This window comes from Pinus tabuliformis, chromosome 6 (assembly GCF_031772625.1).
Source record: "Pinus tabuliformis cultivar Carrire ecotype Pingquan chromosome 6, CPIR1, whole genome shotgun sequence".
Lineage (NCBI taxonomy): Eukaryota > Viridiplantae > Streptophyta > Pinopsida > Pinales > Pinaceae > Pinus > Pinus tabuliformis.
Window position 1 is genome coordinate 1,343,717,678 of NC_142292.1, and position 17,959 is coordinate 1,343,735,636.

Here is a 17,959-nt window from a genome sequence, read left to right on the forward strand (position 1 = left end):
TTTCAATAAGTTTTCTCTATTTGTTTGATTTAACAGACAAGTATGTGTGTAAATCCAAACAAGTTGAAAGAATTAGAATTTTCTGAGGGCAATGAAAAAGAGCAGTAATCAAAAGTGTCTTACCAGAATCTTGTTGGTGCCCTCTCCACCGGCCACATTGTTAGGAGACGAGAAAGAGAAGCAAAAGAAAGAAAATATAAAGACTTTATTTCTATTGAAATCTGGTTTTTGAAATAGAACATTGTGTGAATCTATTGTTCTTCGGGAGCCATATTGTGTGAACCGAAATTTTCTTCAAGAACCATATCTTTCGTAGTTCGAAATCTCAACTCTAGTCGTCAATAGTCCAATCACTACGTGACAACTGAACTTCCACTATGTGCAGGGATTTCCTCATATATTTCTTAGGCAACTCCAGTAAATGATATTATATTTCTGATTTTGTCCTAGGCAATTCGATGCCACTTTGGCCAAAAATCAAAGTTGAGTAAATGAGATTTTATTTATTGGACAGATTACAACAGTTCAGGGTATATTACCTCAGAGTTCAGGGCCTTAACATATGCTGATAATTGAGCAAAAAAGTGTTTACATATGCTGATAATTGAGCAGAACGAAATCCTAGGAAGAAACATAAAATTCTATGACAATTTTTTTTTTCAAAGACCGGCATCAACCCACTTTAATCATCTAATCTAATAGTCTAGGAGAGAGAAAACAGGTATCCATTAATAAAACTTTTATTATTTTAATAATTAATATTACCGTGAATATACCATTGAATGACGTTGGCCTTTCATTAAATTATATATATATTCCATACACAATTAAGAATCCATGGTTTAATGAATTTGATCAATATTCCATACACAGTAAAGAATTCATGGCTCAATGAATTTGAAATCACAGAAACAACCTTGCTAATTACATATTTGCATATAGTCTTAAAAAAGAGTGTTTACATATGCTGATAATTGAGCAGAACGAAATCCTAGGAAGAAACATAAAATTCTAATAGTGTACGAGAGAGAAAACGCATGATATCCATGTGCTCGCTTACGCTTACAAGGCATCACAAACTGCGGGTGCAAAAGAGAACATGTTGGTGCCGACGTCATAGAGAATTTGGTAGTTGTGCTGTTGAAAATTGCCTAATATGGACATGTTTGGACTAGGTAGCATTGCCAGGCAGATAACACCACTGGTATCAACGTACATGTAGTTTTCTGGCTCCACATTATAATCTGCTCCCTCGAAGTGGAATGTTAAAGTGGGAAAGTTAAAATCGTTATTAGCTGGAAAGTTAAAACAGAGGTCTAGTCCGATGTCTGACCCATCCACTTGCTGCAAGTGACTGGAAGAAGAGATTAAGGATTTCCTCAAAACTTGATATGCACCGTCATACAGAAATGTGAAAGTGGTTCCAGAGTCTATCACAAATCCGCCACTACCATACTTTTGATCAATATCAAAAGAATCATCAGGGATATCCAATAGTGCACCTCCAAGGCTAATTCCTCCCAACGAAAGATAATAGGAACTTGATGCTGCGCTGTTTTGAATAAAAGGAGTTGAACTGACAGCAGCCGCGCCCTTGAAAGTAGCAGTGTGACCTATAAACAAAGGGCTGCCTCGGGAAGGATAATCATTAAAAGACGTGAGGCAGTAAGCAAACTTATCACCTCCTACTGAACCAAGCTGTGTAATTAAAGATAAGTCACCTCGTCCGAAGCCTACCATTCCACCTGTTTGGCCGAAGTGGCCTTCATTGTTTACGCCGCAACCAAACTGAATCTCGTCGACTGACTCTGATGAAAAGGTAAACCTTTCAATTGAGAGGGTCCCTGTGCTGAAGGAGTCATCACCATACGCATACCTGTAATTACACAGATGATCAGCGTTGCAACCCATATTAGGTTTTGCCTGGCACTCAGAGCTATTGCATGGGACGGTCATGAAAGTGGAGGACTGGATAGGATCGTAGATTGGAGAGGTTTGATTATAGCAATAATCACAGGGCAAACACTGTGTCCATATCAAGTCACTGCCCGTGTCTAGAATTCCAGAATATGATAAAGGCGGCTCACCAATTCCTACCTCCATCAAAAATTCTCCACTTCCTGCACTTATCGGAGCTTGGATTCTTGCACTTTTATGAGCTAATTGAGCAGCAGCCTTTAGAACTACAGATTTATGCAGTGCTTGAACCCTTGCTTGACTGCGTTGCACTGCTTGCTTAACCCTTTCAGTCGACGTAATATTCCCTGGAAAGAATGGGGAAAGCCATGAGTCTCTATGCACCAGATCTATTCTCAACCCAACAGCGGGTTTCTGCTCAGGCACTGGAACCTTGCGCTCAAGCGGCCTGCATTGCATCAATGGTAATAGGGACAGCAATAACAACAAATGAATAAGGAGGGGTTTGCAGGGAGCGCTGCAAGGAGATTGTGCAGCCATGCTTCGTGAATGGAAAACACGTACGTACGTTGAGGCGTAGCGAATGGTTTACTCTACCAGAGGAGAGGGGATGATTTCTCTGTCTGTCTATTGGACATAGAATTATTAGAATCAGAAGTCGTTTCGTTTGCTCTCTAGTTTTGGAGATCCAAGTCCAGTAATATAAACTTTATTTTTTTATAAATAGAAGTTTTGGGGATCGAAGTCCAGTTTAAGTAATACATATGTTTAGAAGTCGTTTCGTTTGCTCTCTAGTTTTGGAGATCCAAGTCTACTCCAATACATATATTTATTATTACAATTAATAAACTTTGATTAAAAACCGTGATGGTCCGCATATTTTATATATATATTTTATAAATTGCCTCATAGAATCCCTTAAACCCTAATCTATACGCATGCTACGCACGCTTCTTCATGTCTTTCTTGCCTCCCACCCACAGTAGGGGGAGAAGAACTACACTTAACTCTGCTAACGATATAATGCGTTTTATAAAATTTATGTTTAAAAACATTTGTTAGCTGCAGTTTGAATAATGTAATATGTTATTGTTAGATTTATATTTTACTTTAAAAAAATAGAATTTAGTACTTTAATATTTATTTTATTTAAAAATATTTTTATGTGGAAAAATATAATTAAAAAATATTTAACCTCTATTTTTATTTATAAAATTTGTGTTATTATATATATAAAATATAATATAATATGTGTTATTATATATATAAAATATAATATAATATGGATATATATTCTATCTTTTGTTTATAAAATTTGTGTTATTATATATATAAAATATAATATAATATGGATATATATTCTATTTTATTAGAAAAAAGTTTTATTAAAAGATATTTGTAAAATATTTTATTTTATTATGTTGTTTTTTATTTTAATATTATAAAAGTTCAATTTTAATTTTTGCTATCTATTTGATAAGAGAATGTGATCCACAAGAATGTGAGACTTTTTAAGTATATTATTTTTTAATATATTTGATTTTCATATGGCTTACCACATTTCAGAAATTTTGAATACTATTTAAAATTTAATATCAATTTAAATTAAAATATCTTATAAAAACGATTTTGATAATTATTGTAGGAGAAAAATAGTTGCTAAATAAATAGGTAAGTAATATCATAACATTTTTATTTAAAATTAACATTATACTCTTAAAATTTAGATTCATTTAACATTCAAATCAATATTAAGATAGTTTCATATTTAAATATTGTAATATCTGTTATATTAATTAAATCTAATGATATAAAGATCTCTGATATTTATGATAATCTTAAAATGCAATTAAATCTATATTCTATATTTAAATAAATAATACTTTAATATTATAAATAATATTTAAATGATAATTTATTAGACAATTGATCATCTAACTAAAATTTATATATGAATTAGTTTACTTATTACAACTAATTATAAAATCACAAAACTAATAAATTTATAATTTATCTTTTCTTGCTATTATACTTATATTCTTTTAATATACTATTAAGTTAAAGTCACCTTTTTATAACAACAATTAAGTGTCACACATACCTTTAAATTATTTTAAACTATTAATTACCATTATATAGCTTTACATATTTTATTATCATTTATTTAATAGTTAAATGTAAATTTATTCTTTATATCAATGACCAATCTATCAATAGCTATTTATATATACTAAAGATAATATTACAACATATCTATAACATATTCCATATTTACAAATATTAATTATAAGAGTGAAGATGCAACTTATTTGTAAGTAGTCGATATATATATATATATATATATATATATATATATATATATATATATATCAAAGAGAAATAAAGATATATATTTTCTATAAGAGAAAAAAAAGCTAATTTTTATTACAAAGAGAAATAGAGATTGATTCAACTTTCTCCAAAGTGTATTAAAAATAAATCCCTAAACAAATTATTATTTTAGTACATGACGCTATAAAATTTTAAGAAGGAAAAGAAAAAAGTATTTGTTGACATGTTTAAAAAATGATATTCATTCCATTTACTTTTAGAAAACCACACTAGGAAATGAAGAGCCTCCTTGGATAACATGTGTTCATGCTAGTTAAGTTCTATATGCATGTGGAAAAAAGATGTTCATTTAAAAATCCCTTTCTCACAATATCTCTTTGAGGGTGTGATTAATACTTAGAATATTAGCATCCACTTTCCTATTAGCCTAGTCAATCACAAGCTTGGAGTCACTAAGAACCTATAATTTTTTTAATTTTGAGATGTCTATGTGTGTATAGAAGAGTCCAGAAGGTAGTGAATGTTTCCTTTGTGTTTGTTCTCATCCTAGGATGATATCACATAAGATAACGATGAATTTGGTTAAGAAATAAAACAATTCGTACTCCACATTTTTTAGCATATCTATGGTTGGCAACATCAAATAATTCCTAAGGAATTTGATTGTCTATATTTGGCATGATTGATACAAAAGATCTCTTTATTTTATGGCTCTGAGCGAAATTCTTTACAAATATTTTCAATAATCCCACTAGTAACTTTGAGAGAAACTAGTTTTGCCTAGAATATAAACTAATTACGATCCGAACATATGTGCTAAATAAAAATAACTATAAAATTTGGATAGCATTGAACTGACAAATTTGTTGCCCATTCTTAAACACATTCTTCTAAATTTATTTTGTCCCAACTAATAGCAGAATGTTGAAAAATGATACCAAGGAGGTCCTTGTGCTTTATACCTAACCCAGGAAAAATTATAAAGTGCACCCCTTGAAAGTAACTTTTATGAGTTTGTTAAAGTCGTGTGACTTTTCGTTACATTATGAGATTATAAAGTACTTGTTTTTAGTGATAATAACAAATACTACAAAAGTATCTCATTGAATCCACTAAGTTTTTTAGGGTCCTTTTGTAACAGACTTTGGCTTTTCATGATATTATCAATATTCCATGCACAGTCAAGGGTTCAATGAATTTGAAATCATAGAAACAACATTGTTTACATATAGTCTTGAAAATTTTTCTTATAATTTACCTGCAGAAAGGAAACAAACTCTAGGAGCAGACTCAAATTTGTATGAAAAGTTTTTAGGATGAAACAATAGTGGGAACAAATTTTGATCATCCAAAAAATATAGTGTAGAATATAAAGGAGAAAACACATGATATCCATGTGCTTGTCTTACAAGGCATCACAAACTATGGGTGCAAAAGAGAGTGTGTTGTTTTTTGTTCATACAGAATATGGTAGTTACGTTGTTGAAAATTGCTTGACACAAACATCTTTGAACTAGGTAACATATTCAGGCACATAATGCCACTAGTATCAAGGTACATGTAGCTTTGTGGCGGCAAATCATAATCTTCTCCCTTGAACTGGAAAGTTATTAACTTCTACTAATGATAGATTCTTGATTTCACCAAACATTCGATTGAATATTGAAAATTTGCACCATTAAAAAAGAATTGAGGCAAGGAATTTCATTAACTTAATTGTAACATGATGGCCCACAAATTGATGGCTTCTATTTCAGCATCTTATAGTGATGTTACAAGAGGAACAACAATCATTGCTCTCTTAGCAAACTACAGTGTTGTTATAGGGGAAACAACAAATCATTTCTCTGACAACAAACTACAGTGTTGTTACAGGAGAAATAAAAAATCATTGTTGTCACCGCAAACTACAGTGTTGTTACAGGAGGAACAACAAATCCTTTTTTTCCATCCATGCACTCTGTAAAAAAACAGTTTAAAGATCCCTTTTTAACTCCCCAACCAAGGATATTTTTGGAAAATTGCTTGCGGGATACCAAATAGACCCAACTCTGCACAAAACCCATATGCCAGAATTTCGAATTTCGTCTTCCTTTGATTATAAATTGACTTGAAAATTTGATGACGGTTTCATTTATGAATTTTCTTTCTTCTGTAGGGTTGATAGAGAGTGTTCTCTATTCTCAAATCTATAACGTAATATGACTCTTTCCAATACACAAACTTGGATGCAAAAGTACTGGATTAGAGGATTAACTAAAATATAATTCTCCAGGTTCTCATTTAAATGTAAATCACAGAGAAAATACAGTGTAGGAATTCCTCATTCAACACAAAGATTTAAAGACCAAATCAATTTCAATCTTCAAATATTAATATTATGGTTCACAAACCTCACAAACACGTATGCAAATAATTTTCTCACACACAGTTACGAATTCGATTTGTTGACAAAAAAAGAAACTGGTTTAAGAAATGTTGTTCAATTAACTTCAATCTCACACCAAAACTTCGAGGACCCAAAAATGTTCCTCCTCTCTCCCCAAAAACTAAAAACAACTGTCCAAGAAATAAGTTCATGGATGTAAACCAATTTCCCTTAGCCCTAACTACCTACTACCTATAAAATCATTTCTTTTAGCTAGATATTCCTAACTAATATTAACTAAATATGAAAAACTTTTGACAAATAAACTATAAATTTTATAGCCTTGACATGTCATCAATCATTCAAATTGCTAGGCTCTTGGTCTGACTTTAACAACTTATAATTTTTATGTGCTCGGCCTAATGCACCTACATCAGACTCCCCAAAAAAGAAAATTTTAAGAGCTCCTGCTCATAAAATCTTCTACAAATACTTGTTGTATTGTTGCTTCATGCTGTTAGAAAATTATATATTACGGAGCAATGGAACAGATAAAATAGTGCAGAAATATAAACACAGAAAATGCACAAAACAAGATAGACACAGATATACGTGGTTCACCCAGTTTGGGCTACGTCCACCCCAAACAGCCAGTCCTTCCTTTCTATTATCCAGCAAAATGAAGAGACACAACCTACAGCAAATCCGCTGTAATATCCTCTGTTTTCTCTCACAGTCTCACCTCTCTATTTCTCGCTCACAGAATACACATCTATCACACAACCTCAAACACAATACCCTCAATCAAAGAGAGGGGTTGCCTTCTAGGGCAAAAAACCTAAACTGAACATAAGTTATACCGTCAGATCATCTGCCTAATGGACAACCCAGATTGACTAGAAATTACTATACTTTTACAAGGCAATTTTACAGTTGTTTTTAGCTTCGGGGGCACTGCCCCCGAAACCCCCCACCAGGGGGGGGCTCCCAAAGGTTGCAGCCACCCACCCTGGACCCCCCCTACAGCGAATATTTTACGGGTGGCGTTGCCGCTCCCATTTCGAACTCGGGTCCTATGTGACGATACCTTTGAATATAGAAGATAATCAGGCTCCACACCCAACAATCTCCCACTTGGAGACTGATTTTAGCAACTCCACCGCTGCTCCATTTGCTGGAGAAATGACTCGTCTTTGGACCTGGCTGTTTCTCATCTTCATTGTCATCCTTGAAGACCAACTGAAACAACTGAAACTGAGCATATTCTCAGTTTCTCCCTGGTTACAACTTTTGTTAGCATATCTGCAAGATTCTGGCCAGTGTGTATCTTTTCCAGCTTCAACTCTCCATCTTCCAACACTGATCGTATGAAATGGTACTTGAGCCGTATGTGTTTAGTCCTGGAATGAAATGCTGAGTTCTTTGCAAGATGAATGGCTCTTTGGCTATCAATGTATAACGTGTCCATATCATGTTCCTTAACCAATTCACCCATAAACCTTTGTAACCAAATTATTTCTTTACTAGCCTCTGTGTCAGCAACATACTCTGCTTCTGTTGTTGAAAGTGCAACAACACTTTAGATTTTTGAAACCCAACTGACTGTTGTTCCTCCAATAGTAAATACATATCCTGTAGTGCTCCTCCTGTTATCTCTGTCACCTGCCAAATCTGCATCAACATATCCTTGTAGGGAGATGTTCTAACCACCAAAGCATAATGCTTGATTTGTGGTACCTTTCAAATATCTCAGAATCCATTTCACTGCCATCCAATGTTCCTTTCCTGGATTGTTCATGTATCTGCTTAAAACTCCCACTACATGTGCAATATCAGGCCTTGTGCAGACCATTGCATACATTAAGCTTCCAACTGCTGATGCATATGGAACTTTAGACATATAATCCATGTCTTCTTGGGTCTTCGGGCACATTTCCTTGCTAAGTTTGAAATGGCTAGCAAAAGGTGTACTAACTGGTTTTGCATTGTGCATGTTAAATCTTTTCAACACCTTTTGTATGTACTCATTCTGAGACAATGTTAATTTACGATTTTTTTCTGTCTCTAGTTATTCTCATACCAAGGATTTGTTTTGCAGCTCCCAAATCCTTCATTGCAAATGAATTTGCCAATTTTCTTTTGAGAACATTTATTTCCTGCATGTTAGATCCTGCAACAAGCATGTCATCTACATACAATAACAATATAATATAGCTGCCATCATTTTGATTTTTCAAATAAACACAATGATCAGAGTGACATCTAGTGTAACCTTGTTCAGACATGAACTTGTCAAATTTTAGATACCACTGCCTTGGAGCCTGTTTTAAGCCATACAAGCTCTTCTTCAACTTGCAAACTAGTTTCTCCTTCCCTTTCACCTCATATCCTTGTGGTTGCTTCATATATATATCTCTTCCTCCAAATCCCCATGGAGAAAGACTGTCTTTACATCTAACTGCTCAAGATGCAAATCTTCAGCTGCTACAAGACTTAAAATAGTTCTGATTGAAGTCATTTTAACAACAGGAGAAAATATTTCATCAAAATCAATACCTTTCTTTTATGAAAACCCCTTCACCACAAGTCTAGCTTTATACCTCTGTTTTCCTCCATCTTCTTCCTTCAGCCTGTAGACCAATTTATTCTTCAATGTAGTTTTTCCTACAGGCAACTTGACTAAATCCGAAGTCTGGTTATGCATTAAGGATTCCATTTCTTCTTCCATGGCTACCTCCCACTTCTTCCTGCTTTCAACCTGCATTACTTCTTCATAACATTCGGGTTCACTGGAATTAGTCAACAATAAATAATATAATGAAGGAGAGTATCGTTCAGGGGGTCTACTTATCCTGGTAGATCTTCCAACACCACTTTCAAGTGTTTGGGGTGCCTGTTGTTGTTGTGGTGGTTGTTGTTGTTGTTGTTGTGGTTGTTGATTATTATTATTTTCAGGCACCTTTCCTTTTTCAGTGATTTCATCAAGGACTGCGTATTCCTTGTTTTCCTTTTCCTGTTTCTTTTCCTGCAACTGATTCTTATACAATACCTTTTCATTGAATATTACATCTTTGCTCCTAATGATTTTGTGATTTTCATAATCATATAAGCGATAACCAAAATCATTAACACCATATCCAATAAAGGTACATTTCTTTGACTTTGCCTCAAGCTTTGTTCTATTTTCTTTATCAATATGGACAAAGGCCTCACAACCAAAAGGCTTTAAAATAGAGTAGTTTACCTTTTTACCTGTCCATGCTTCCTCTGGAACACCACCATCCAAGGAACTTGAAGGCCCTCTGTTTATTAGATAAACAACAGTATCTACAGCATCTGCCCAAAACTGTAAAGGCAATCTTGCATGCAATCTCATGCACCTTGCATGCTCCATGATTGTTCTGTTCATCTTTTCTGACACACCATTTTCTTGTGGTGTTCTTGGAACTGTCTTCTCTTTGAGAATTCCATGCTCTCAACAATACCTATCAAACTCTTTGCTGCAATATTCACCTCCATTGTCTGACCTAAGACACTTCAATTTCTTTCCTGTCTCAATCTCAACCAAAGCTTTCCATTTCTTGAAAGTATCAAATACATCAGATTTATTCTTAATACAATAAATCCAAGTTTTTCTAGTTGCATCATCAATAAAAGTAACATAATAATGAGAGCCACCGAGAGATGATACCTGAGCAGGTCCCTATACATCTGTATGCACAAGCTCTAATTTTTCATTCTTCTTTTCTTTCCCAACTCTGAGAAATCTGACTCTCTTCTGTTTTCCATAAATGCAATTCTCACAGAAGTCCAAATAAACATTCTTCAAACCCAACAACAAATTCCTTGAGTGAAGAATCTTCATCCCCTTTTCACTCATGTGTCCGAGCCTATGATGCCATAATGCTGCATCTGCTCCTTTGGAAGTTAAAGCATTAACAGAGTTAGAAATACCATTGCATAAATACAATGTACCAAACTTTTCGCCTTTTGCTATTACCAGGGCTCCTTTGGTGACCTTCCAAGCTTTATCTGTGAAAGTTGTCACACAACCTTCACCGCCTAACTGCCCTGTCGAAATCAGATTTTTCTTTAGATCTAGAACATTCCTTACCTCCTTTAATAGCCATTGGTTTCCATTCTGCTGTTTTACAAGAACCTTACCCATTCCAACGATTTTGCAGGGTTTATCATCACCCAGACGAACTTTTCCAAAATCTCCTTGAACATAGTCATGAAATTATTTCTTATCAGGTGTGGCATGGAATGAAGCCCGCGAATCTACCACCCAGGAATCAATAATATTTTCTAAAGAAAGAATCAAAGCATCTTGTAACACCTCACCTGTCACATTTGCTTCATGGTTGTTTTCTTGCTGTGCATCTCCTTCTTTTCCCTTCCGAGATCTACAGTCTTTCTTTAGGTGTCCTTTCTTTCCACATTTCCAGCACACTATCCCCGATCTGGACTTGGATCTGCCTTTCCTTGATTTACTGCGATATCCTGAGCTCTTTCCTCTTTCCATTTTTCTTCCTCTAGACTCTGCACTCAAAGAATTTCCCGATGTCTCACCGGAGCTTTTCCATCGCATTTCCTCGCTACGGATAGCACCGAAAACATCATCAAACTTTAAAGTACTAGATCCAGAAACGGAGTTACTAATGGCCATTACCAAATCATTCCAACTTTTTGGTAATGAGCACAAGAATAACAGAGCTCTAACTTCATCATCAAAGTTTACCCCTACAGAACATAACTGACTTGTAACTGTATTAAAATCATTTAAATGGTTTGCAAGAGATCCACCTTCCGACATATTCATATTAAATAATTGTTTCATAAGAAATACCTTGTTTGAGGCCGAGGGTTTTTCATATAGTTTCGACAACGTCTGCATCAAACCCTCTGTCGTGGTTTCCTTCGAAATGTTAAAGGCGACTGACGCAGCAAGGCACAACCGTATTGTTCTGAGTGCCTTTCTATCGAGAAGGTTCCATTCTTCGTCTTTCATACCCGTTGACATCTTTGTTTTTCCGCACAATGGTAGGTATAGATCTTGATGATACACATAATCTTCCATTTGCATCTTCCACAGTGAGAAGTTTTGGCCGTTAAATTTCTCGACCCTAAACTTACCATCTTCCGCCATTGCTCCCACTCGAACCAGGAACCCTTCTTTCCTGCGAGTTTATCAGCTAAATAGACCTTCGACTCTGATACCAGTTGTTAGAAAATTATATATTACGGAGCAATGGAACACATAAAATATTGCAGAAATATAAACACAGAAAACGCACACAACAAGAGAGACACAGATTATACGTGGTTCACCCAGTTTGGGCTACGTCCACCCCGAACATCCAGTCCTTCCTTTCTATTATCCAGCAAAATGAAGAGACACAACTTACAACAAATCCACTGTAATATCCTCTATTTTCACTCACAGTCTCACCTCTCTATTTCTCGCTCACAGAATACACATCTATCACACAGCCTCAAATACAATACCCTCATACAAAGAGAGGGGTTGCCTTCTGGGCAAAAAACCCTAAACTAAAAATAAGTTCTATCGTCAGATCATCCGCCTAATGAACGGCCCAGATTGACTAGAAATTACTATAATTTTACAAGGCAATTTTACATCTGTTTTTAGCTTCGGGGGCGTTGCCCCCGAAACCCCCTGCCATGGGGGGACTCCCAAAGGTCGCAGCCGCCCCCCCTGGACCCCCCTGCAGCAAATATTTTACGGGCGGCGTTGCCGCCCGCATTTCGAACTAGGGTCCTATGTGGCGATACCTTTGAATATAGAAGATAATCAGGCTCCACACCCAACACATGCATCCAAGTAGAATCCTCCATCGAATGGTCTTTCCACTTCACAAGATATTCCAAGTATTCTTTCCTTCTGGTCTTCTTGGAAACACGTGTATCCAAAATCTGTTCAGCCTCTGAACTCTTTTCCACAGGCATTTTCTTCAGCCTTTGTTGCTCCTTTCCTTCATCTTGGTCAAGATTCCCAGAAGCTTGATCCACATTACCAACTGTGTAGGGATACAAATCTGCTACATTAAAAATAGGTGAAATTCCAATTCCTGGAGGTAACTCTAGCTCATAAGCATTTGATGAAGGCTTGTAGAGCATCTTACAAGATCCTATCTTCTTCATTGTCAATTTTTTATATTATCCCCTTGGAAACCTCTCCTTTCTTAGGTGAGCTAGGACCATATCTCCCACTTCAAATTTTACCTCTTGCTTGTGTACATTTGCTTGTTGCTTGTAGCTTTTGGCTTTATCTTGTAATATTTGTTTTAGTTGCTCGTTTATAGCACTCACGGCTATTGAAAAATCCTCTCCATTAGCACTGCTATGCTCAATATTTCCCAAGTCCCTTAGCTCATAAATTCCCCTCGGATGCATGTCATGCAAGATCTAAAATGGACTATTTCATGTGCTCCTATTTGGTGAGTCATTAGATGCAACCTTAGCCTGGGCTAGCACATGATCCCACTACTTTGGTCAGTCACCTACTAAACTCCTCAAAAAAATACCCAAACTCCTATTTACAACCTTTGTTTGCCCATCAGACTGTGGATGATAGGATGAGCTAAAATTTAGCTTAGTGCCAAGTTTCTTCCACAAATTCCTCCAAAAATGTCTGATGAATCTTGTGTCCCTGTCAGAGATTATAATTTTTTCCAAACCATGAAACAGAACAATCTCATCAAAAAATAAATTAGCCACATGGGTGGCATCACTAGCTTTTAAACACATAATGAAATGAACCATCTTAGTAAATCTATCCACAACTACAAGGATTGAATCATTACCTCATTGAGTTGTCAGTAAACCTAGAACAAATTTCATACTCACTGAATCCCAAGGTCTGTTGGGAATGGGTAATGGCATGTATAGTCCAACATTTTGACTTCTCCCTTTCTCATGATGACATACTGTGCACTTACTCATGTACCTTTGTACATCTGCTTTCATCTTAGGCCAAAAATAGAAGTGGCTCAGCTTCCCAAGTGTTTTCTCAACACCAAAGTGTCCAGCCAATCTTCCATTATGCTTTTCTTGGACCAAGTTTTCCCTCATTGAGCAATTGAGAATACATAGCTCATTATTCTTGAATAATAGCCCATCCTGGAACATAAACTCTTTCCATTGATTTTTGTCCCTATTGACTGGATTTTTGCGTGATGCAAAAGCTTCTTTAAAATTAGCACCAATGTCATATAAGTCCTGCAAAAAATCAAAGCCTAAAATTTATTTTTGACTTTCCTGCATGATTAAGGATCTCCTACTCAAGACATCGACAACCTTATTTTCCTTCCCACTAATGTGCTTCAAAATAAAAGTGAAATTTTGAATAAACTCCACCAACTTTACATGTTTATTATTTAACTTATGTTGTTGCATAATGTATTGTAAGGAAAAATTATCCTAGAACAAACTCGTTAGCCATCAAGTAATGCCTCCAATGCTTCAAATCTTGAACCACCACATAAAATTCTTTATCATAGGAAGAGTATTTATGTTTTGACTCATTTAAATTCTCGTTGAAATATGTAATGTGCTTATCTTCTTTGCTCAATATAGCTCCAATGGATGTCCCACTACCTTCACATCTCACTTGAAAGGGATGATTAATGTCTGGCAACTTTAACACCAACTTCTCAATGACCTTCTTATTCAATAGTTGATTTTTTTTTTGTTATTAGTTGTTGTTGTTGCTGTCTAATAAAATAGTTGCTTATTCTTCTTGATGGTGTCAATGATAGGTGTACAAATGCCACTAAAATTTCTAATAAATTTTCGGTAGAAGCTAGCTAAGACATGAAAACTTCTCACCACAAAAATATTCTTAGGTGAGAGCCCAATCTCCAATTTCCTCTATCCTTTTCGGATCCATTTTCAAAGCATCCTTGGAAATAAAAAAACCCAAGTATACAAGGTCACTCTTCATAAAAGAACAATTCTTCATGTTAATCAATAGATTTTCTTACTGCAAGCTCTCTAAAACATACTTAAAATGTCTTAAGTTCTCTTCTTTAGTTTGAATGAAAATTAAAATGTCATCCAAGTAAACAATGACAAACTTACCAATGAACTCCTTCAAGACTTGGTTCATCAGCCGCATAAAGGTACTGGGTGCATTTGACAAGACAAATGGCACGATCATCCACTAGTACAAGCCTTCATTGGTCTTGAAAGTTGTCTTCCACTCGTCTCCTTCTCTGATGTGAATTTGATGATAACCACTTTTAGTTTGAATGAAAATTAAAATGTCATCCAAGTAAACAATGACAAACTTACCAATGAACTCCTTCAAGACTTGGTTCATCAGCCGCATAAAGGTACTAGGTGCATTTGACAAGACAAATGGCATGATCATCCACTCGTACAAGCCTTCATTGGTCTTGAAAGTTGTCTTCCACTCGTCTCCTTCTCTGATGTGAATTTGATGATAACCACTTTTAAGGTCAACCTTTGAGAAGTAAGTTACTCCACCCAACAATCCATCATATCATCCATCCATGGTAATGGAAACCTGTAACCAATGGTGATATTTTTGATTGCTCTAGAGTCAGTGCACATTCTCCATTCTCCACCCTTCTTTGGACTTAGTATTATAGGTATGACACACAGACTCAAACTTTCTCTTATTAATCTTTTGTCCAACAATTCTTGGACTTGCTTCCTCACTTCCTCATTCTCTTTGGGTGTCATCTGATATGCAACCTTGTTTAAAAGACTTGCTCCCGGTATCAAGCCTATGTGATAACTGATGCTTCTTTTGGGTGGCAACTCACTTGGAAATTCATCAACTACAATATCATGAAACTCATGCAACAACTCCTGAAATTCAATAAGTAAATCTACAATTTCAGTGTGTATAAGTACTACCTTTGGCTTGCAAGTCACTGCATAGTTTACCTCTACTTCTTCCATTGGCTGTAGAAATTCCTTTCAGCTAAGTAGCAGTGCTTTTGGGTTGCTTGTTTTGGTTGTAACCTCCTCTTTCAATGGTACAAGAGTGTGTTTGATGCCATCATTTAAAAACTTATAACAATGCTCTCTCCATCATGTGTCACCCTCCCATCAAACTACCATGGGCGACCCAAAAGAATGTGACAAGCATCCATTGGCATTATGTCACATAACACCTTGTCTTTATACTTGCCTATTTGAAAATCAACTTCACTTTGTTCATGCACCAACAATTGATGTCCTTTTTGCAACCACGATACCTTATAAGGTGTGGGGTGATTAATCCTTTTCAATCCCAATTTTTCCACCATTTCTTTTAAACTAGATTGTCCGTACTTCCACTATCAATCACCTTGAATTTCCAACATTTTCCTTTTGCCTTACACATTGTCTTGAATAAGGATTTCATTTGGACTGGTTTAGCAGTCTCCTTTGCTGGTTTTAACAGGACTTTGTGCATCATCAACACCTCTCTAGTCTCTGGCACATTCTCTACCTCATGTACTTGTGCCTCTACTACTTCGGTTTGAGCTATGTATGCACCTCAATGTCCCGTATTTTCATTCTCAGTACATTAAAAAGATCGGTGCCACAATTTGTTACATTTATAACACCGGTAGATAGTCTCTCTACCTCTTCCTCTACCTCTATCTCTCTGGTAAGGTCTTCCTCCTTTGTTGCCACTTTATTTCTATGATTTCCCTTGCTGATTTGAGTTGCCTTCACCATTCTTTTGCACAGGAAACTTTCCTCTTCCATTTGTCTGTGCTTTCCCTTTGGAAAAACCACATCCTCTGCCAGAGATTTTCTTCCTAGCTATCTTTTCTTCAACCTTCAAAGCACACAGGTATGCTTCCTCTATTGTCCTTGGAGAAATTATGATGATTTCATCTTGAATATCTAGCCTCAAAACATTAAAATACCTTTTTGTCTTTTCCATGGCATCTTCTACATAGCCTGCTCTCAAATTCACCTTGTAAAAATATTCAGTGTATTCTCTCATTGTCATTATCTTTAGTTTTATATTTTGCATTTTTTTATAAAGAGTTAGCTGATAATCCTTTGGCAAGAACTTACTCTTCATCTTTACCACCATTCTATCCTAGTTCTTGATCAAGGATTTGTCCTTCTTCCTTTTTTCAGCCTGTACAATGTTCCATTATAGTGTAGCATGGCCTTTTAGCCTTGTCATAGAAAACTTGACTCTCTTATCCTCGTCAATTTCCTCGTACTCAAAAATACTTTTTCACCTCACTGATATAATCTAGTAGATTCTCATATTTCAAACTGCCATCGTAAATAGAGATTTCAAGATTTGGCCTTGAACTTGAGCCCAATACTACTCTCAACAACTTAATCTCAGCAGCTTCTTTAACATGTGCTACTCCTTCTTCTTCAAGTTCCTCTTCAGCCTCACTAACATCTCCACCTTTAGGATCCTGTTGTCTCCCTACTTCCATGGCTTCTAACTAAACTTGCAGCCTCCTTATCTCTTCCCGGAGGTTTGCATTACCCGCAGGTCTGCCTCCACGACGTCATACCCTTCCTGCTCCCTTATTCGTCTCTATATACTATAGATACCAACAACGTTAAGGCTTTGATACCACAAATTGATGGTTGCTATCTCAGTAGCTTACAATGTTGTTACAAGAGGAACAACAATCATTGATTTCTTAGCAAACTACAGTGTTGGTATAGGAGGAACAACAAATCATTGCTCTCACAGCCAACTACAGTGTTGTTAAAGGAGGAACAACAAATCATTACTCTTATAGAAAACTATAGTGTTGTTATAGGAGGAACAACAGATCATTGCTCTCATAGCAAACTACAGTGCTATTATAGGTGGAAAAACAAATCAATTTTTTATGGCCACATAATCTATAATTTTTTTTTTTAAATATCCCTTTGTAACTCCCCAACCAAGGATCTTTTTGGAAAATCAGTCACCACTTACCAAATAGACATTGCAATGCATAAAACCCAAATGCCAAAATTTTGAATTTCGTCTTCCTTTTATTAGAAATTGACCCGCAAATTTGATGACGATTTTACTTTACGAATTTTATTTCTTCTATTGGCTTGATATAGAGTGTTATGCATTCTTGAATATGTACTATAATATGAATTTTTCCAATAAACAATCTTAGATGAAAAAGTACTGGATTAGAATTTTAACTAAAATATGATTCACTGGGCTCTCATTTAAATGTGAATAACATAGAAAATACAGTGCAGGAGTTCCTCATTCAACAAAAAAATTTAAAGGCAAAATAAATTTCAATCTTCAAATATTTATATTATGGTTCACAAGCCTCAAAAACACATGCAAATCATTGTCTCACACAAACT

General features: G+C 35.5%; 1 pseudogene; it reads right to left on the reverse strand.

Moving 5' to 3' along the window:
• Positions 1-1,062: 1,062 nt before the first annotated feature.
• LOC149263576 (aspartic proteinase nepenthesin-1 pseudogene) lies at positions 1,063-2,457 on the reverse strand (annotated as a pseudogene).
• Positions 2,458-17,959: the final 15,502 nt, after the last annotated feature.